This window comes from Parasteatoda tepidariorum, chromosome 12 (assembly GCF_982258835.1).
Source record: "Parasteatoda tepidariorum strain Cologne lab strain chromosome 12, Ptep-v5.0, whole genome shotgun sequence".
Classification (NCBI taxonomy): domain Eukaryota; kingdom Metazoa; phylum Arthropoda; class Arachnida; order Araneae; family Theridiidae; genus Parasteatoda; species Parasteatoda tepidariorum.
Window position 1 is genome coordinate 58,776,250 of NC_141766.1, and position 23,234 is coordinate 58,799,483.

The following is a 23,234-nucleotide window of genomic DNA, read 5'->3' on the forward strand; positions in this document are numbered from 1 at the left end:
CATCCATCTTTCTTGTTTTCTGCCCTGGGAAGCGTTTATTCAATTAACAAAAGAATAATAAGGATGAACAAATTTGTGAAGGGTCCGATTAAAAGAAAAATCATTTTGTGAAGAGTCCGTTTTTATGAAAAGATATTTTGTGAAGGGTCTGTTAACGGACCTAAATTTCTTCTTAACAGACCCCTGGATTGTTAGAACATAAGTTAGCTATAACATATTTTACCTAACTGGCAAACTTAGGTTGTTGTAGACTTGTAGTAAAGGTGCTCATGTAATCTAATTAGAACTGTATTTGTTTTCAAACATATAAATTATACCGGCAGACGAATATTCATTATGCAAATTAACGGCACTAAATTTATCAATAATTTTTTTATCTAAAAAAACTTTTGAAATAATAATAATTTCATTTGAAATCTAATTGTTTCCCATGCATTTTAAAAAATAGATTGTTCTTATGATGAAATTAAGTTACTTCATATAATTGATCCTTATTTTGTAATACAATACATAATAGTTTTATTAAAAATTTCAACTTCTTGCTACATGGAATTACAGGTTTTTGCAAATATAACGAATGCTTCTAAGCTTATTTTTTCTGACAAAAGGGGAAAAAGCTAATGAGCAATGCTTATTAAAGATACTAAATTTCCCTTCATTTATGTAGACTAACGACTTACTACATTGAAGTAATGTTGTACCCTTTCACCCGGGCTTACCGTGGGCGGTGTTCGTGATTTTCTTCTCCAAATAACACAGATGTGGGTGGTTAGTTCCATCAAAAAAATCCTTCACGCAGGCTTGTTTGTCCCAATGCTTGACCGGTTATTGAATCTGACATATCCCCGGTCCGAATATTGGTGCCTATGTTCAACGCCTTCTATAAAATAAAATGAGCTGATGCTTAAAAGTAAAATATTAACTTATGTTTTATTTGTCAAAAGTTTTCTAAAACTTATTTTGGCACTTATGGTGGCCTAACGTGTGATGGTAAAATAGAAATTTGTTGTTTTTGGATCATAAATGGTATAGTTCTTCAGTTCATTGGTTCTGTGTTAATATCTATTTGAAGATTTTATAAGCAGTTTTATTTGTAATGCAATAATTTATTAACGAACATAAATTAAATTGACATTATTTAAAAAGAAAAGAAATAACTGAAGTACTGTTCTCTACTGTATATTATTCATCTTTACTAAATATTTGATTGGTTCATTAATTGCCGAAAACTATCCTAAGAAATTTTATATATTTCTTAGAAAAATATATATATATATGATATTGTATATTGCATGACTTGCCATTATTTAAAACGTGAAATATGAAATTTATGAATGTAAATATAAATTGTCTGTAAAAATTATATTGAAAATTGTATGTTAAAGTAAAAATATTTTTTCAACTCCATAACATTGGTATACATTACAAATGAGAAAAATTCAATTCATGTATTAAATATTTGATTATTAAATCAATAGATTTACGGAAGTGTTAATAGAATGTCTTATTTTCAACTAGAAGCTTGATAAATTTATTAAATTGCTATTATTTTAATGTTTAGCATTTTATAAGGAAAGAATTTGGGACAATATGGAATTAATTTATTTGGGACAATATAGTATTAAGTTAAGTTCAAATATAATATTTTTGCTCTTCCTGTTAACTGTTTCAAAAGAAACTTCCCGCAGTTCCATTAAATGACAATAAATGTCAAATATATGTTTTTACCTACATAGAAAACAGCGAACACTACATCGGGAGGAAAACCTTGCATGATTAGCCTAATGATAAAGGGATTTTAACCCGTGACCCATTTACGATGATCATTTTATACTTAACTTTATGGTCAATGCAAGTCGGGAGTAAAACACACATAAACTTGTCATCGAGACCGGGACACCTCATTGGGAAGGGAATTATTTTTCCGCTGCGCCAACGTGATTCCTCCTTGACCATTTTATTCTATATTGTCATTGTCATTTCTTACCGTCATTGAAGAGCCGACCCAATTTTGGACTTGAGGCTACCAATTTTCAACTACGTAGCTTTGTATATTTGAACCCAATCCTGAAGACAAGGATCAGCAAGTATTGGGAGTAATTTGCCTTTTTGGAGGACATTTTATTCGATAGTACTATCACGAATTTGAGTTAACCGGAGAGGAAAACCGTCTACTTTTAATCTGATGGCAAGGAGACTCTAACCCTTGATCCGTTCGGGTGCGGAATTCGAATCGATTAGTCATCGCAGGAATTCGAACCCGGGACGCCTCAATGAAAAAAAAGCTCTCAATACCCTGAGCAATCACGGCATTTAATCTATGTTAATCTATCTTACTTTTAAAACACGATATGAATAGCTGGAGCTCTGAGTAGTAATTAAGTATAAAACTTTACTTTGTAAGAGCTTAAAGTTGGGAAGGTGTAAAAGCCTACTCGAGAGAAAAAAGTACTTAATAGATCAGATCTTAGATCAGAGGTCGCCAAAGTGGTTTATATAGACCCCCAGGGGTCTATTTAACAAAAGTGGGGGTCGATCTGAGCCAGGGGGTCGAATGGGGGTCAATCTGAAGGGTCGATTGGGGGTCAAAGAATAAACAGTTCTTAATACGTAAATCACACATATCTAATTGAGTATGTAAGATTTGTGAATTTTTTTTATAATTGACTTAATATCAGTTTCTTTATAGAACATAAACTAATAAACGCATCATCAAAAACGTGGACATCAACCTGCAAGATGAGTTTGCTGAAATATTATCGGATCTTGATGCAAAGACGCTTTTTAAAAATTTAACAATAAGTAAATTTCGAACAAATATAAATATAATGCAAAAATATGTAGAACTTTATGAAATAGCTCAGCCTTTTTATGCTAGCTTTTCCAAGTTCCTATATGGTTGAAGCCGGTTTCAGTCACGTAAATTCAATCTTAACTAAGTACAGAAATAAATTAAATGTGGAGTTACGAGGGGATTTAAAATTAAAATTGACCAATTTTGAACCCAATATAGCGAACCTTGCAAAAAAACACCAGGCACACTCATCTCATTATTTAAGAAGCAATAAATCTGTAGTTGCTTTACTTATTATTTCTACTTATTTATAATTACTTATTATTTATAATTACTTATTATTTAATAAATATTAAGGTATTTAAATTTCAAGTTTAGTATATTTTTAATAAAACTATTGTTACACAATGTACTATTGCTTTATTAAATGTTTAAATCATAAAATAAATGTGCAAACACAGTATCTAATAGAGTTTTATCTTAATTAACAGAAAATTACTTTTATGGGGGTTGATGGAGATTTTGAAAAATAATATAGGGGTAGATGATCAAAAAAGATTGGCGACCCATGTCTTAGATCTTAGTAAATCAGATTTCAGGTTCCCTACCAGCCACTTAGCAAAGCAAAAAATTTCTACGCCCTTAAAAAAAAAATTTTTTTTAAGTTACTTTTTTTTGCAAATTGTTTACTAGTTTTGATATAAATTTTTTCATGCTGTTAAGTGTTATTAAATAATTATCCCACATAAACGTTACTAATTAATTTCTTGTATAATTGATCCTTACTATAAGGTTACAATTTTTTTACAAAAAGAGCGCAAGAGTTTGATCTTCACAAAATGATAAATGTGTTCTAATTCAAAAGTATATCTTAATCAGTTTTCGAAAAAGAACGAAACAGACCATATTCCAAATTATTTACAAAAATTGAAGTATTTAGGACGTTCTCATTTTTTATATATTCCTTTTAGGACATATTCAGAGGTGCCAACTTTAGTAGAAATTTATCCACCCCTATTTCTAAATAATTCGTAGACTTATATGATTCACCACTTTACAGTACTTATGTCATGTTATAGTTTTATAAAGCAAGCAAAAATAGTCAAATATTTGCAAAATTTACTTTGTAGTTATTTGCTGTTTTTTTTTAAAATTATTTTGGCGTGTCCGGAGCAGTTGGCATCTCTGCATATTGAGAAAATAAACAAATTTAAGTTTGAACTTTAATGTTAGTATACATTGCAATTTCTGATTCTTTTCTGAATAACGTGGTTCAAGAAAATATTTAGCTACTCTAAATAATAATTAGACTGCAATATAGTCTTTAACTGCAATATAGTCTTTTCAATGATATGCTAAAGTCATAAACTCAGCAAATAAGGTAAAATGTATTAATTTTAAACTTTTTAATTTTCTTAAATAATTCCTTCCTGGAAATGTTTGGCACTTTCTTTATAAAAAATAACATTTTATAACATGAAACAACTTCTTTAACATTTTATAAAAAAAATGTACAATTTAAAGTTGTTAATTTAAATCTAATATTTTTAAGGTTTAAAAAATTTTAATAGGTATTTTGCTTTGTTAGTGTCATCTATCTGTTAAGATTCAACTCTCTTCATTTACAAATGAACTAAAATCATGAATTTTTAATTTTGTTGGATTTTGAAAATTCCAAATAAAATGTGTGTCATCTTCACAAATCTCTATTAATGAACCGTCTTTAGAAAAAGTAGAAAAGAAAATATTTCGATTTATATTGAGACGTACAAATAAAGTATGTATTCTTTCTAACTTAGGATACTCTCTCCTTGTCACCAAAAATAATCGAATCTTATTTAAGAAAATAACAATTTACCTCATTGTTTTTATTTTAAATTTTCCTGAAATAATCTAATTTCGGGGTTAAATAAACAACGTAACTTAGCAAAAACTATTACTATAACTGACTTTATAAGAGCTTGAGAAGAATATCCTTTAGGAATTTTTGCTGATTTTCAGATATGTTTAAAAATGGTGACATAAAAGTAATTTTTGTCAAACTTCTTCTTTCTTCATACTTAACTTTAGTTTAAAATGTGAAGCTATTTCAATTGTAATTTTCCCCCAATCCACAGTGGGCCAACATCCAAGGTTTTGTGGCCAAAATTAGTATTTCGATAAAATTTGTTTCAAAATTTAGGGTTTTTTATGTGCAGGTAAATTGAATTAATAGTTGAAATTTTGAAATGCACTAAAAATACAAACAAAAAAATGGCGGCTGAAATATGGTGAGAAGAAATTTTAAAAAATATTATAATACATTTAAATGATTAAATATAGCAATGAAAATATAATAATTTTCGTAATTTTAGATTAAAAATGAAAAACAACTTATATTTCCGAAGTAATGTTACAAAATAACGCGAATTAATTACAAAATAGCGTGAAAACATGAAAAAAAAACATAATTTTTGTTTTTCGGTACATTTAGTTCACCTTTGCAATGTGGGCAAAATGGGACAGGTTTTTCAAAAGAAGAAGCATCAAAGAAGACAACAAAGAAAAGTTTAGCTAATTACCTCGTGGAACTTTTTGGAGATTTCGAAAATGATTCAAACATTGTAAAATGTCAAATGATAAGATATAAAAGATATTAAGTTTGTCAAGAGTACTAACTAATCCAACAAAATGAAAAATTGTACTATAATTTCAGACTAATTACTCTGATAAAAATGTAACAGTAAGGTGAAGTTCCTATATATATTTCTGAAATATAAATTTAAAAGTTGCATTTAAAAAAAAAAAAAAGATTTTTCACTACATTGTTTTCTTGTCGGTTCAAAAAGTAAATTATAATGTTTGGAATGATTATGAATACTTAATTTGAGCGATATTTAAACTGCCTACTCTTAATTTCGATTTACTTATTACATGTAATTTTGACTTTTGGCCAAAGATAATTGTCTTCTGGCCCACAGTGCAATCATTCTATTTACTTTATTTTGAAAAAATTCGAAAATGATGTGATTTAAATACCTTATGTAAGTGTTGCTCTTATCCCCCATGCTACTTGTCAGATAAAATAAGTAAACCACAAATCTACATCCATGTTAAGTCCTTAAGTATAGTTTGAAAAGTCATGATAGTGTTGCATAAATATTTATACAATTTTAATCAATATGTCTTGTTTTTTCAGATTTCATAAACTATATTGTATACAAATCCAATTAAGAGTCGGCGTCTTAGCTTTTTAAAGGTAAGTCAGAAGAATTTAATAATCTTCGTGTTCATATTAACTCCCATTTATAAAAGTTTTCAAGAAAATAAAAATGAATACACAATACAAATAAAGATATATATTAATAGGAAAAATAATCTTGTATACTAAAAAGACTTTTCATTCAAAACTTACAACATATTGGAAAAGGCACTATATTCGTTAAAATTAAACAACAAAAAAAATAGTTTCGTCCAGAAAATTTCTTCCATTTTTTTTAAAAAAATATAAGCATTTTCATTATAGAAAAAAATGCGATATAAGTAAATTAAAATAATTACTTTTTCTGCGGAAAGCATTTAAAATCTTGACGTACACTTACGAAAAAAAGGTTGCAAAGTTTTAATTACTGAATTAAAAGTAACAATGTTAACTGTAGCGTCCTGATAGGGAATGATGTTTGCTAATAATGATAATAAAAATATTTTTAGACTTATCTCCCGTAGTATTAAATAAATAAAAATTTTATTGAAATGTCTCGACAAAGAATGATACATTATCCAATTAAAATAAGAGTTTCTAAGTAAATCTCAACGTGGCGAAGAATTAAATTTATTGAACTAAGGGTGAACCTTGCCCATTCTGACATAGTTCTAAAATGCGGCACAAAAATAAAATTGAATATCGTAAAATAAACTATATGTTTCTGTTTTGTTCATAAATAGTTAAGTAGAAATTATTCTTCTTATGTTCGATTATGGTTTACTATTGCGTGAAGTAGAATGAGTGTAAAGTAAAAAAGCATAAAATGAAGGAAAGCTTAAAATATTAAGTAGAAATTATAGCAGAGAATAAAGAGTAGAAAAATGTGAAATATCAGGAAAAGTTAAAGCGTAAAATGTGAAGTATAAGCTTAAGGGTTATGTAAAGAGTGTAATATATAGTGAAGCAAAAAGTAAATTAAAAAAATAGTCAAGCGTAAGTAAAAATTAAAAAGTTTAATGAAAGCGTAAAAAATAAAAGTGAAGTAAAAAGCGGAAGGTAAAAATCGGAAAGTATAAAAAGTGAAGTATAGAAACAAGTAAAGCATAGTTGAAAATATAGCGTAAAGTAGTGTGTAAAACATTAAGAAACGTGTGAAGCAAATAAAGCTTAAATTCAATTGAAGTGTGTAATATACAGTATTGTGTAAAATAAAGCGTTAAATATAAAATAAAATACACAATAATAGAAAGCAAAAATTTTTGAAAAGTGCATCATGTAAGGATTCAATTGAGCTTGAATTATTAAGCAATGCTTAAAGTAGAAAGTATCTAGAAATGTAAAAGATAGTGAAAGTAAAGAAGATACTTAAACATAATATAGTAAAAAATACAGCATAGTTTAAAGTAAAGTTTAAAGTTAAAGCGTCAAGTAAATTAGCATAAAGTAAAGTATGAAATAAAATAAAATGTAGAGTATAAGTTAAATCATAAAATATAAAGTAATGAAAACAGCTAGTAAAGTAAAGCTTAAAGTAAAAGATGGAGAGTATAATGTAGAAATTGTGTTAACTAAAAAGTAAGTGTGGAATTAAATGTAAAGGAAAATGCTTGTCAAGTTGAAAGTACTGTAAATTATAGAATATGAAATATAGAGTAAATTAAAGTACAATGTAAGTTTTGACTAAAACTAATGTTAAGACCAAGAGAAAATTAAAATGACGTGTGAAATATAGGGGTCACTTTTTCAAAACGATTGAAATAGTTACCCATGTTATTTATGTAAAGCATTTCTCAAAGTATCATATAAACTGCACCAAGATAGGCAAATTTTTTAGGAAAAAATTCAAGAAAAAGTTTGATGTGTGGAGTAAAAACTTCTGAAATAAAAAAAACAAATAAAAAAACGATATACTAGTTTTAATTTAAATATTTAATGAGATGGCAATGAAAAAAAATTATTTTGTTTTTTATTTCTTTTTCTAAGGAATGAAGACTCGGTTATTTAATTTTATCCATTTAAATTACAAAATAAGAATTATAATTTTAGTTGAAAGCGAATGATCACAAAAATATAAAAGCCTAAATATCAACTACAACAAATTCATAGTCTTGGATACAAGAATTAGAGATTACTCTATTTCCTACTAAATACTCATTTCATTTAACTATTTCATAAGAATAATGATGTCCTTTCAACTTTCTTACAGATGATATTTAGATTATAAAATTCTATTTAGCTATGCAGGTTTATTTTTCTTTGGAGTTAAAATTCATGATTTTTAAATCATTTAACAGAAAGACTTATTTAACGTTACTTTAACTTTAAAATTTTATTTTATTTACGTTTAAGGCAACAGCATTGATTTTAGAAATCCATTATTAGTTTGCACGTAGTTTTTAAATATGCATAGAAATTTTTTGAAGTAATAACAGTTTTTATTTTGCTATTATTTGCATAACTATAACTTGTAAGAAAAGTTGCTATTTTTTATTTTATCATTTGAAACTTTAAATATTTTATTCAATGCATAGTTAAATTCCTTTCCATTTTCTGTTTAAAATCTTTTAAAAATCTTTTTATTTATACAAAAATAAAAATTAGGAGGTTTTGTCCTTTTCTTACTCCGCCCACCAACCCCCGTAATTGCTTATCATTCATCATTGATTTCTCTTTATTTTCTTAAACGGCAATATTTTTCACAAAACACAGAACATTTTATTTTCAAAATATATAAGTATTGCAGTTTTATGTAAGAACATTTTGTTAATAGAGGATTTAATAAATGTGAAAAATAATTATCTATACTTGAAAAAAATATTTAACTTAAGGAATACAGATTGTGTAACTCAATAAAAAAAAATAATGAGAAGTAATTTCACTCGTTAACAAAACTTATTAGAGCTTAAAACAGGGAACGGTTAACTTTACCAACTTTACCATAACTTTAAATAATAAACCTTACCATTTTTGCGTAGTAAAACAAAATGTAACGTCAAAAAAAGGAGAAAAAACTGCATAGAAAGCAATAATAAAATTACAATTAATTTTCGAACTTGATTATAGTGTTAAGTTCATAAACAAAACTAGCCTTTACACGGTGTCAGATTTCAACTTAGTATTTGCATTTCTGTGTTTTGCAGACCTGACCGTATGGTATTTTTTACACTAAATTTTGCAGTAAATAATTCTCAAACAAATAAACGAATAATCATTATTCAATTTCATTGCACTCGTGGGGCATTTTTCTGCAATCGTTCTTAAATTTATTTCATGATTGTCGTTGAACAGCCGACCCAAAATTGAGTTTACGACTATCAAAGTTCAACTTCGTATCCTTGTTATTTTAAATTGAATCCAAAAATCAAGAGTACCCTAGACAAAGTATAGGGAGAAAATTGCCTTCGTGGAGAACTTTTTCATGGAAATAATCTGCATTTTCATGACATGGTGAGGAAAACTATAGTAAACCTCCCGTAAGACGAAGAAGGTACTCTAATCCATGATACGTCTACCACTTACTTAAATTAAAAAAAGTCTGTACTTCTTCTAGTAATCAATATTTAAATATCATGAAGGTTACATTAATCAGGGATGAGATTTTTCCGCTTTTTAGTGGATTTCCGCTTTTTTCACTTTTATCTCTTGAATTTCAGCTTTTTCATCAAAAATTCAGATTTTTCTAAAAATTTCACTTTTTTTATAAGTATGTATTCCGCTTTTTCAGAAAATTCACCGATTTTCAGAAAGAAACAGAAAATTCAAATCACATAGCTGCCAATCCTTTCTCATTTTTACTTATTATAGCTATTTTCTCCCCTTTTGCTCGCAGCAGATAAGATTTTCCGAATTTTTTACCCGCCCTCCCGATAGATCCGATTTTTGTAGTTCAAACGACGCTGCTTCTGACAAGCCTTTTAGAGGTCCCAAACCTGGAATCTGCTAATATCTCGATTCTTATTCACACGATTTTAATATCAAACATAGCTTTTCATATTTGCATGTTGCGATTCTTATTCACGCGACTTGAATATTGTATGCTGCGATTCTTATTTGCGAGATTTAAAAATCCGATATTGTGATTCGTATTTATACATGATTTTAAAATAAGGCATTGGGATTCGTATTCATGCATTCTAAAAATTATGCATCATAATTCTTATTTATGCATTCTAAAAATTACGCATCATGATTAATATTTACGCGATCTAAAAATTATGAATCGTGATTTGTATTTACGTGTTTTAAAAATTCTAAATCCCAGTTTGTATTTCCTCATTTTCAAAATCGTATATCTAGTTTCATATTCATGTGATTTCATAATCCATAATTGTTATTCATATTCACGCAATTTTAAGATCAACTATCGCGATTCTTGTGAGAAGTAAATTTTTTTAAAAATTAGTTACTATAAAGGTGACTGTTTTTCTAACGACGATTATTAGTATATGTGAATGTAACAACATCAGAGAAACTGGAAGGGAATATATTCAAAACTTACATTCTGTGCTTGCAAAGAAAAAAAAATAGGATTTGTCACAAGATGTTTGAAATGGACTAACGACTAAATATAGCAAACATAAAAGATATAGCAAACAAAAGTAATCACTTAAAAAGGGATTTAATAATTTTTTTTTTTTGGAAAAAGAGTTAATTAACTCATCATCAAAATTTTATTCATAATTGCTGTTATTTATGCTATAAAAGATAAAATTCTTAATAAATGAAAAACAATTATCTAAACAGTTGCTGGTTGTCATGTAATTTTTCAAACTAAAATAGCAATTTTTGTATGTTAAGGAGTTATTATATATTTCTACTTCACTGTTATTGATATGTTTCAAAGGGCTCTAGTTAGATTAGACTATAATATCAACATAATAATTCGGTCCATTGTTAAAGTTTTTTTTTTCAATTTAATTTAAAAAGTAATATTACTGATATATTTGCTATAAATCACATAACAGTATTTATTAAAAGAAATGAAATATTAATGTATATTCTCAGTAGTTTTAATTTGCTAAACCAGGTAGTTTTTCAAGTAATAATTGTCTCTTATGTGAACTGAGGAAAAATATAATTTCCAGCTTTATTTATTGGTAATTTTTATTTTCACTAAATGTTAAGTTGCAATGTAATCATTTACATAATAATAGATTAGTACACAATTGTATGTCAACACATTATTTATTACCTTAAATTGTCTGGAATTTATTATTAAAGGGTTGCGCTTGCGTAAAATTTACTAACGTGGAAATTCAGCTTTTTTGCCTTATGGCTAATCTCATCCCTGATTAATATACTTAAAAATTTTTTTTATTCCTAAAATTGCATTGTGTAAATTGATCTTCAAAATCCTTATGATTCTCATTTTGACATTACATTATACAGTGCAACCTCGAAAATCCGGACTGCTGGGGGGTTTGGAAGGTCCGGATTTGCGATTAAACGCGCGTGTGTAGACCATCGACGTCAATTTTAACATAAATATACTCTTTAAATAATAAATAAAAGACATTAAAAATCAAACTTTTGTCATTTCCCCCCGTAATCGATCGTTTAGATAACATAATATTAGCAATTAAAACTAAAAATATAGGCTTAAAACGCGAGCTGAATTTCAACTTTTCGCTGAAACAGATGCTTCTAGACTAGACTGTATCAGCTGATACTAATCGTTTTTTTGTTGGAGGATGAAAGAACTTGGCCCCGCCTCCTAAGCTTCAAGGTTAAGAAAGAACCAGTTTTCTTTCTTCACAAGGAGGAAAAACAAAGTGGTAGAAGAATTCCTCCTCCTGAGGGGATGGATTCCCCTTTATATTCTTTGTTATCTATACAGAGCTGATAAGAATGACTGGAATTTCCTTATCAGCTATGAGCTTTCATTCGCTCCCCACCCCTACCTCTTCATCTACTGCTTCATTGTTGGAGAAGAGTTGTGGTTTTGCACTCTTGCATGAAAATTTTTATTTTAAGCGATTTTTTTAAACTTCTTCTTTTGAAAATTTTTTCTGACGAACCGGACGTATGAGTCCGGATTTTAGAGATTTACGGATTTCAGAAGTCCGGATTTTCGAGGTCGTACTGTAATAATAATACATACTGATCAATTCATATTGATACATAAAAAACTTAACAATTTTAGATGTGCAGAAAAAAGATTTCTAGTTCTTACCACATACAAAGTGTGTTTCAATTACAAACTTCTAATTTTAGATCACCTATTCCTAAAAATGTTTAAATTATTATAATTTTATCGTTAAACAGTCTAGGCAATGAGGAGGCTGTGGGTAAATTTACATATGTTTTTATATAAATAATTCAAAATATTATTTTCAAGTTTTTTAAATGCTCTATGATTTACCAGTCTTGTAAATGAAAACACCAATAAAAATCCATCATGAAAGCTTGCAAACAACAAAAATGTTATTTGTTCTACAGCTATTGTTTAAGAGTTAACCTATATATGTTTCTAAGGACGTCACTAAATTCTTTTCCTTCTTCTGTATTCCTATTTATATAAGAAATGATGCTAAGACAAAGGACAGTAATTATGTATAAATTAACCATACAGGATTACAAGAACACTTTAAGGTAATTTCATGTCAAAATATTAAAATCACTCGCTGATGAAAAAAAAAAAAAATCAGCCTGGAAAACAATCAACTACTAGTATAAGAAGATCAAAAGTTATAGCCTGATTTGATCTTTTTGTGTTGCTTTTTTATTAATGCTTAGGTTAACCTGATTATTATTTATTTATTTTTTTTTTTGACTCTTACAAATCTTTACTTGAGACTATGGTGTGGAAGTTGATCTAATAGATTAAGTTGCTCTAGTCGAAAAGTGTGCAGTTGCGGAAAACCTAGAAAAACACCATTTTCTCAAAGAATAATTAAATATCCCCTGATCAATGCTATAAATTTCCTTTTATATGAACTCGGAAAAAAAAGGCTGTAGTGTTCACTGAACTTTGATACGTGCTTTTTCTCCATATCAAAAAAATTTTTAATAAAATTTTCTCTATATCATAAAATTAAAATGGATGTTTTGGGAGTTAACTTAACGTTTGCTATTCATTTTGCATTTCTGCTCAACTACTATAAGACTTAGAAACTTTTAATTGCTATAATGTGTGTAGAAAACTTTACATGGATTACAATGGAATAAAAAAATTAACACTCTATAGTTAATTTGAGACTTTGTAACTGCTAAACTTGATGAGAAAATAGACCATAGCCCCTCTACAGGCTGCAGGAATGCAACTAAGATAAATTTGGCATGCTGAAAGGACCAAATTTGATTATAATTTTTTTTTACATAGTTTTTTTTATTTTTTATTTATTTATTTTTGAAGTTCCCTTTTGTTTGAAAGTTATTACTGCTTAAAAATTTTTCCCCTATACAATAAATATTTTTCCATTGGAAATTCATTTATTGGAATGTAGAAACTTTTATCTTTACTCGATTTTCGTAACCTCACACTTCCTTTGACATAAAAATTTACAAAAAAAGAAGAAAAAAATTATAATGTTGACAAATATGAATCTTAATATTTATCGGATTGTGGAAGCTTATGAACTGAAGGCAATTAATTTTCTGTAGTGAAGATATAAATCATGACACAGTCTAAAAATCATTTTATTAGTGAAATATGTGCATGGTGTGTAATTTATCTACAAAGGCGTTTTTTTTTTTTTTTTTTTTTTTTTTTTTTTTTTTTGTTGAAAAAAGTTATTAGCATTAAACATTATTATCCGAATTTTACTAAACTAATTTTAAAAGAGTTCGACTAATTAAAAGGGAGGTATGAAAATGATTTCCTTTTGTAGCATGAAAATTACCATTTGTAAGCAGCAAGAAATACCGCTTTATTTTTCACTTGTTCATGGTTTAAAGAGCTCCACTAATAAGTCCTAATTACAAAATAATTTATTTTATCTAAATAATTATGCCTTCTTGGAAAGATTGAGATTCAGCATCTTCAACTTTAAACTGGAAACTAAACTAATATTTCGACTGGATAAAAGTTCAAATTTCGGTACTCTTAAATTTTTATATATATATATATATATATATATATATATATATATATATATATATATATATATATATATATATATATATATATATATATTTCAACCAGATTTCTCCCACTAACTCCAGAGATTTAAAACATTTTGCACATATTTTTAGTTGTTAATCCCGTCAAAAATTAGTTGCAAGAAATTTTTTTAATGTATGCATAGAAAACATTTTTCCAAATCAGCATTGAAAATGATTAAATATGTGTTTATTATTTTGTATTGCCACTGCAAGTTATGTTTCTTTCATTATTCAATGGTTACAGGGAAAGGAGTAATTTTCATACAGTACCGCTCAAAAGTATCAGTACACCTAGAAACTTATAAAAAAATGGCAAAATTCAAAGTGTCATAACTTCTTTAAAAACGATCAAAAATGCTTCTGCTTTAGCTCATTTTGAAGCTTAAAATCTCTACTTTTATGTACTCAAATTGTTTTTAATTAATATATTTTGCAACTATGTTCAATTACACTCTAAAATCATTAAATTCTGAAAAAAACCTTTTTTTTTTATTTGACTATAACTTCGTCAAAAAACATGTTTTTTTGGAATTTTTTTTCTTTAAATGAAAGCTAAAAGTTCAAATTTTTCAATGGTATAATAAAAATTAACAATATCTAACCCCTTTGTGCCCGTACATCGCGTCAAACTTCACAAAAAATTAATACAATTTTCTATGATTGTTTAGAGTGCAATTGTACATAGTTGCAAAATATATTAATTAAAAACAATTAAAGTACATAAAAGTAGAGATTTTAAGCTTCAAAATGAGCTAAAGCAGAAGCATTTTTGATCGTTTTTAAAGAAGTTATGACACTTTGAATTTTGCCATTTTTTTTTTTTATAAGTTTCTAGGTGTACTGATACTTTTGAGCGGTACCGTACGTCTTTTGATTCGAATATTAAATCGATTTAGTAGAAGCAAAAATGTATAACTTTTTTTAAACTATGCTATGACTCGTATACTATTTTCCGTTCTAATTAGTTCGTTCTAATTTTCCGAATGACACATTTTATGTTATAATATGATCACAACACATGAGTATAGTAGTAGATTTCCCCTTCGCTTGATACGGATGGCGGAAACTTAGGTTTGAAGGTCGACCCTCAGGGTGGGGGGATCCTTACGACGACCTCGTCTCATTATCTGGTCAAAAGCTGCACCGATCAGTTTATAGACACCTTGGAAATTTTTTTTTGGCAAGATTCTACAGAATCAAAAGCAAAGCAACCCTGCAAAACCCTACACCTTATTTCTTCAGAGAAGCATGCTGTTTGAATTTTTTTCGCTTGAAACTTGTGTTTTATTCAAAAAAATATATGATTTAAGAAATGTTCAACATCAAAATAAAAAGTCTCAGGTCTTTCGTCAATAATTTTTTGCTTTTAGCATTTGTTCATACATTTTAATATATTATATATCAAGCAGTAGTCAGGATTTTCTTTCGGAAGAGATTTAAATTTGTAATATAAAATATATCGCATAAAATATATCGCATTTCTTAACAATTACAAATTCGTAATAAACTTTTATTGCTTTGTAACTTTTCTTGCCTTGTCTTTTCTTTGTAATAATCTTCAGTTTATAACGGTGTACTCATAAACAATTTTTTCTCCATATGAAAATCATCACATGCAAAATATTTGTTTTGCATCTTCTGTCAAACCTTTTTTGTTAATCAATAAACGGAAAATATTGTAAAACAACATTCTCATATAAGTATTTAAGATTAGTTTTATAGCAATGATTGAAATGTTTATTAAAAACTCATAGGGAAAAATTTACTATTTCAATTTTAAAATCAGTTTTCTGAGAGTTGATTTAACCTAAGTTCGTGCAGTATAGCTGCATTTTGCACCCATATTTGAATTATACTTCCAATTTTCCGGACCCTTAAAGTTAGAAATGCAAACAGACTTATTTAAATATTTAAGAAATAACTTTTATTAAAATTTATTTAGCTATTTGAAAAAATATATTTTTGTAGATATCCTTATTTTAAAAGGGAAATTATTTTTTGTCAATTATTTTCTTTTCTGAAGGTGTTTAAGCCCCCTAAATATTCTACTCCCTGGTTACGACCCTGTAACAAATGATAGGCTATTGAGTTTTGAAAGTGTATCAATATGTTTTATCTAAGCTTTTCATAAAAGAGAATTTTACTTAAATTAGTGATAAGTCAAGAAAACGTTAATGAAAATTTTACTGTAAATGAGAAAAAGAAAAAAGAGAAGAATAGGCAAAAAAATCATCAAAACATCATGGGGGAAACAGTATTTTCATATAACATATAACAGTTTTATATAACAGTATTTTCAGTACAACTTAGGGTTAGAAAAAAAATATTATCCTATTATTATATTTCGAATTAATATAATATTATACTATTATTATATTTCGAAATTTTTAAGAAGCTCACCATAAATTAAGAAATTGATTTTCAAACTATTTCACTTTTTTTATTTTAGTCATAAATACCTGTTCAAGTTATTGAGTTCTTTTTTATTTTTATTTTTAAGAAAGTCTTTTTTAAAAGAATTGTATAATAAGAAACGGAATATTATAAAAAAGAAAATAGATTTACTCAAATTCCTCTATTTATCTTAACATAAGGGAAAAATTTACTTAACACGCAGCTCATTTTTTGATGCTTTCATATGTTATATTCAGTCTCTTACCAGATAAATATCAAGTACCATAAGAAAAACAACATTCATTTTAAAAGTAATTTTCATTTGAACTAGAAAGGGTTACTAATAAAAAGGCTTTATTCATAAAAGTTTAAAGCATTAAAAATCAACTTTCTTTATTAATCTTTTTTTAAATAAAAAAAGAGGTTTTAATTAATTAAAATAAAACTTTATTTATTTATTCGATTACATTTTAACTCGTTAATGCAAGATTTGTCGTAGTGATGTAACAAGGCTTTTTTTTTGTTGCCGTGTAAGAGAAATATATATATATATATGTTTAGCATTTTATAAGGAAAGAATTTGGGACAATATAGTTTAAAATTGCGCTTTATTTTTTCCAAATATAAAATTTTTGTTGTTCCTGTTAACTGTTTTAAACTAAACTTTCAACATGTTTTCCGCAGTTCCATTAAATGACAATAAATGTCGAATATATCTCTTTTTATATACACAGGAAACAGCAAACGCTGCATCGCGAGGAAAACCTTGCATGATTAGCCCAATGATATAGGGATTTTAACCCGTGACCCATTGACGATGATCATCTTATACTTATTTTTCTGGTCGGTGCAATCCGGGAGTAAAACCCACATAAACCTGTCATCGAGCCCGGGGCACCACATTGGGAAGGGAATTACTTTTTCAGCTGCAGCAACGTGATTCCTCCTCGACAATTTTATTTTATAGTGTCATTGCCATTTCTTACCGTCATGGAAGAGCCCACCTATTTTTGGACTTAAGACTACCAATGTTCAAATACCTAGCTTTGCAATTTTGAACCCAATCCAGAAGACAAGGATCAACAAGTATTGGGAGAAATTTGCCATCATGGAGGACTTTCTATTCGATGGAACTAACACGAATTTAAGTTAAACGGAGAGCAAAACTACGAAAACCTTCCACAGTTAATCTGATGGCAAAGGGACTGACACTGAGGATATATTATGCTTGCTCTTGGGTCGATGCAAGCCGGGGGCGGAATTCGAATCGATTAGTCATTGCAGGAATTTGAACCCAGGGCACCTCAATTGAAGGCCAGCGCTCAATACCCTGAGCCATCACGGCATTAAATCTATGTCTTGCATATTGTCTTTAAATATACCAATTGTGCAATTTCCTTTTAATTTTATTTTTACTAGCAACATATTAAAACACGATATGAATAGCTGGAGCTGTGAGTAGTAATTAAGTATAAAACTATACTTTTTAAGAGCTTTAAGTTGAATAAAGTACTTAATAGATCAGATTTAAGATCTTAGTAAATCAGATCTTAGCAAAGTAAAAAAGTTCCACGCCCCTCAAAAAAAATTGTTGGAACTTTTTTTTTGTAAATTATTTTTAGTTTTGATATAAATGTTTTCATACTGTAAAGTGTTATTAGCAAATTATCCCACATAAAATTTACTGGTTAATTTCATGGATAATTGTTCCTTGCAATAAGGTTATAAATTTTTAACAAAAATGAGCACAAGAGTTTTTCACGAAAAGATAAATGTGTTCAAATTCCGAAATTGTTCTTAATCAGTTTTCGAAAAAGAACAATAAAGACCTTGTTCCAAATTATTTACAAAAATTTAAGTATTTAGGACGTTCTCGTTTTTTATATATTCCTTTAAGGCCATATTGAGAAAATAAACAAATTTTAGTTTGAACTTTAAATAATGTAAATAAAAATTGCAATTTCTAATTCTTCAAGTAAATATTTAGCTATTCTGAATAATAATTAGCAGACTGCAATACCGTCTTTTCAATGTGATGGTAAAGTCAGAAACTCGGCAAATAAGGTAAAATGCATTAATTTTAAACTTTTTAATTTTTTTAAACAATCATTCCTTAAAATGCTTGGCCCCTTTTGCCGGATATAAGTAGTTAGGATACAAATAGGCTCGATGACAGGTTTATGTGGGTTTTACTCCCGGCTTTCACTGACCAGAAAGTTTAGTATAAGATGATCATCGTAAATGGGTCACGGGTTAAAATCCCTATATCATTGGGCAATCATGCTAGGTTTTCCTCGCGATGCAGCGTTTGCTGTTTTCTGTGTAGGTAAAAAGATATATTCAACATTTATTGTCATTTAATGGAACTGCGGAAAACATGTTGAAAGTTTATTTTAAAACAGTTAACAGGAACAGCAAAAATATTATATGTGGAAAAAACAAAGTGTAACTTTATACTAAATTGTCTCAAATTCTTTCTTTATAAAATGCTAAACATATTAATAGTAATTTTAATAAATTTATCAATCTTCTAGCTTTAAATAAGACATCTTACTAACAGTTCTGTAAATCTATTAATTTAATAATCAAATATTTAATATATGAAGGGAGTTTTTCTCATTTGTAATGTATACCAATGTTATGGAGTTGAAAAAATATTTTTACTTTCACATAAAATTTTCAATGTAATTTTTACAGACAATTTATATTTAAATTCATCAATTTCAAATAATGCGTCTTAATATAAACTTATCATAATCAATGCTTATAAAAAAATTAAACGATTAAACGAGAAAAAACTATAATAGTTATTCCTAATTATTAACTTAATTTAAAGAATTGAAATCATTAAAAGAAGAAACAATGCAAGAATATAAAAATACTTTACTTAATTTCCATCTAAATTTATTAAAAATTTTCGCCGTAATAATTAGCCTTTCATGTTAGCGTATTTAATATACTAAAAAAACTGTGATAAAAAAAGTTAAAGTTTATATTTGTAAAAAAAAAATTAAATTGTAAAATTAAAAAGGCGCAAAAAACAGAAAATATATGCATCGGAATCACAATTTTAGCAAAATATTAGAGATAGACAGGAATAAAGCAAAAACAATATAAAGCAGATATGAAAACAGTACTAACAGTATTTCTGACAGTTATGAAAGGCGCAAAAGACAAACCGAAATTTAGATCGTTTTGAATTCAAAAACAAAATTTTATTTCTCCATTATCATATAGGAAAAAGTGACGATAAAGGATTAAAATCTTCAGAAATGCTTTTAAAAATACCGCGTCATAGTAAAAACGTCAATAGAAACAGGAAATTACAAATAAAGAATAACAGAAAAAAAAAACAGTTCTAAGAATCTCAGTTTTTCATATTACCACAATTTTTGGAAAATTTAGCCACAAAAGAAAAAAATTCTACTAGAAACTCAATTAAAAAATACTGTTACCTAATAAACACAGTTTAAAAAATTATGGAAAAAGCTAATACGAAAAAAATAGTTCTTAATTCTGAAAACAAAACTAAAAAGTCGAAAATTTTTTTAAAAAAAGTGATAATAGAAAAAGTCTATAAAAAAAAACCTCCTAAAAATGCACCCAAATAAAATCGCCGTAAAAACAATAGTTTATAATTTAATTCTGATAAAGAAATTTTTTTTAATTCTCAAAAAAGAAACCTTTATTACTGTAAATCTCGATTTTTCGTCTTGTCGCAAGTGGAGAAGATAAAAAAATAATAGTTTTATTCGTCATTAAAATCTTATTTAGTAATCTTGTAGCGCCCATGAATAAGCAAATTCGTGGGAGACAGGGATAGCCTGGTAGGTAGAGCGTTGGGACCATATTCAAGAGGTCGCGAGTTCATTCCCCATCTGTCGAGGACTCACCGTTTAGTGAATGGTGACTGGTGCACATTAATTCTGTCGGGTCACAAAATTTTCCATAATGAATTATACATCTAAGGGAACTGAATTGGAGATGAACCATTTTCTGGTTCAAATCAAAATTATGATCTGAGGATAAACGAATGAATGTATGAGCGGGTCCATTCTTTAAAAGGGTTGTCTTTAAATGTCTGGGGTTGCGATTTGCTGGCATAGTCTAATGTATTTAAACAATATTTGAACTTTGTGGTTTCCAGGTCAAAAGTTTGCTAAAAGATATTTCTAGTTTAAACTTTTTTTGCCTCTTGTTTGATAAAGTTGGCTGGTACCAATGGCATTCCTTTTAGCAGTGCTGATCGTACTTTTTTTCGATCTGGCTGAAGAAAATTTCTGATGTTTTGGGGTTGGCTAACGATTTTCTTGAACAGTCTGAAATTTGAGCGAAATTCAAGCCTTTTGTTTTTTTGTCGCGCTTAAAAATGTTACCTTATTTTGAAATTTTCTTTGGCGGCAAGGCTAATGGAAAATTTAGGCTTTATTATAATTGGTCAATATCTAGAAATAGAATTAAAACTTGTGAGTCTGTGTGTCAAAAGTTATCTAAAACTTTTTTTTGACCCTAACTTATTTTGGTTAACAGACAAAGGAAAATTTATCATAGACTAACAATCTTGTATCATGGTTTAACGTTTGAAGTCAATATTCCCACTTTCAAAGCAAATGTTCGCTGAAACTTGCTTTGGCCATGCCTTTTTTTTGTTTCTAGACTAAAAAAAATATTCATTGAGCTAACAATTACGTTCATTTGGCTTAGGTTTTCTGCAAAACTTAAAATTGTGGTTTCAAAGTCAAAAGAGTGAAAGTCAGTCAGACTGAACAGTCAAAGTCAAATATGGCCAACTTGTTTTGGCCATATTTTTAAGTGATCTAGCTACAAAAAAGATTTGGTTAAATAAGAAAAATTTTAGTTTAGGCTAACGTGGACAACAATTTTCCATTATGGTTTAAAAATTGGTACCCAAATTCAAACTTTCTGTGAAAAACTTAGTCAAAGTTATATGTAGTTATTGGACTAATTAATATTTTAAGCTTACGATTTGCCTATAGCAGACTTGCGTTTAGAGGCATTATTCAAACTTGTAATTTTAATGTTATGCTTAACTTGTTGTGATTAACAAAACTTTTTGCCTGAATTATGTGTAGTTACAATTCTTTTCCATGAGCCAGTGCCGTAACTTCATCCCTCGGGGCCCTGGGGCAAAAATTTTTGGCGGAGGCCCTTTCAAAAACTTTCACTACTCCATCTCTAATCGTGCTTTAGCTATTTATGTATCATGTTAGCGAATATGTTTATGAAAACAAGTTATTTGTTTGCATATAAATTGGATAACAAAACATTGTAAGTTTTCCACATGGCAAAATACAAAATTTCAGCGAAATCGATTAATCCTGAGAAATTAAATTTAAAAAAAGTCGTACTTATAAAACTCAATTTCTCAAGAACTAATCAACCAATTTCGCTCAAATTTTGTATTTTCCATGTGGAATTAGATACTTTAAAATGATTAAAAAAAAATATGCCTTGTGATTCAAAAGTTTTCAGACTATTATTGTCCCGCAGTGGACTGATCGTTAAAACACGGTTCCCAGCAGATCACCGATGTCAAGCCTCACTGGCTGCTGTCAGTGTGCGGGTGTGTGACCACTTGGATCAGTCTGCGTAGGGACCGAGGGTGTGCGGTATTGGTCCTCGTTAAACTGTTCTAACATAAAATGCTCGACTTTACGTGCAGGTCGCCAGGCTACCGAAGCGGGGGTGCCATCCCCTCTGCAGAGGATCAAACCTCAAGGGATGTTTCCCAGACCGTCGCCAATAGCCTATTGTGTAGCACTAGTGCAACGTAAATGATCAACAACATCAGACTATTATTAAATAAAAAATACTAAATATTTACTAAAAGTTATTTTTTGCATGGCTCTTATCTAAAGATAACTCCATGCAAAAATTAGATAAAAGAATTTTATAATAGTGTGCAAAAATTTTTCAATTCCCTTAACATTTGGGGGTCCAAACTTTGGGTAGCTCACCCGACCCAACTATTGGGACCATATTTCCCAGATTACAGCTACCTATATTACGGGGGTTAGAAAATCGAATCTGTTGAACAAAAGTTATGTTTATTCAGGGAAAGTATGTTTTTGTGTCTGATTGCATAACTTAAAATAAAATATCGTGCACTAATTAATTTGCATATTTGAAGTCACACCCTCGAATTATTAAGATGGAGTCCTAGAACGTGAAGATCCGATCATCAAATTAAAAGTTATTCAGGATGGTACGGTTTTGGTTCACTGCACGTAAATGTTACCAATTTACGGCATCTCACCGAGGAAATATGACTAGGGGGGAAAAAGGCTATTCATGTTGTCTCCTCTTGTCTGTCCCCCATGCCCACAGTAGCCTCCTTTTCCTCTAAATATAATGCTAATCATAAAATACCAATTTTATAAACCTGTTGAATTCGGTTACTATACCGGATTCAACAGGTTTAGGAAGGTCTTTTCAAGACAAAATCATTATAATAATTAAAATTATTTTTTATTTTCAAATCTAAAATTTTTTGATCGCGTTATGGAAACTGAAGGAAATTATAAACTTTTTTTTTCTATCGGCACATATATCGACATTTTAAAAAGTCCTAATTGAAAAAATAAACAGAAATTTTTTCTCTATATACATCGATTAACAAAAAACAAAGTTGCTTTACTCCAATATGGACAGGTCCCTAGAAAATATAGCTATATTTTGAAAAGAATTCGTTCTTGAATATTTGGCCTATGTATTCATGACGCCATGTACTAATCATAT

General features: G+C 28.4%; 1 protein-coding gene across 2 annotated transcripts in view; it reads left to right on the top strand.

Annotated features, from left to right (window-relative positions):
- The window catches only part of LOC107451254 (cyclin-dependent kinase 8), a 120,209-nt gene that overhangs the window by 55,850 nt on the left and 41,125 nt on the right, over positions 1–23,234 (top strand). For both annotated transcript variants that reach the window (XM_087156039.1, XM_087156038.1), the window contains exon 5: positions 5,973–6,032. The gene's annotated coding sequence lies outside the window, so the exon portion shown is untranslated. The remainder of the gene's footprint in view (positions 1–5,972; positions 6,033–23,234) is intronic.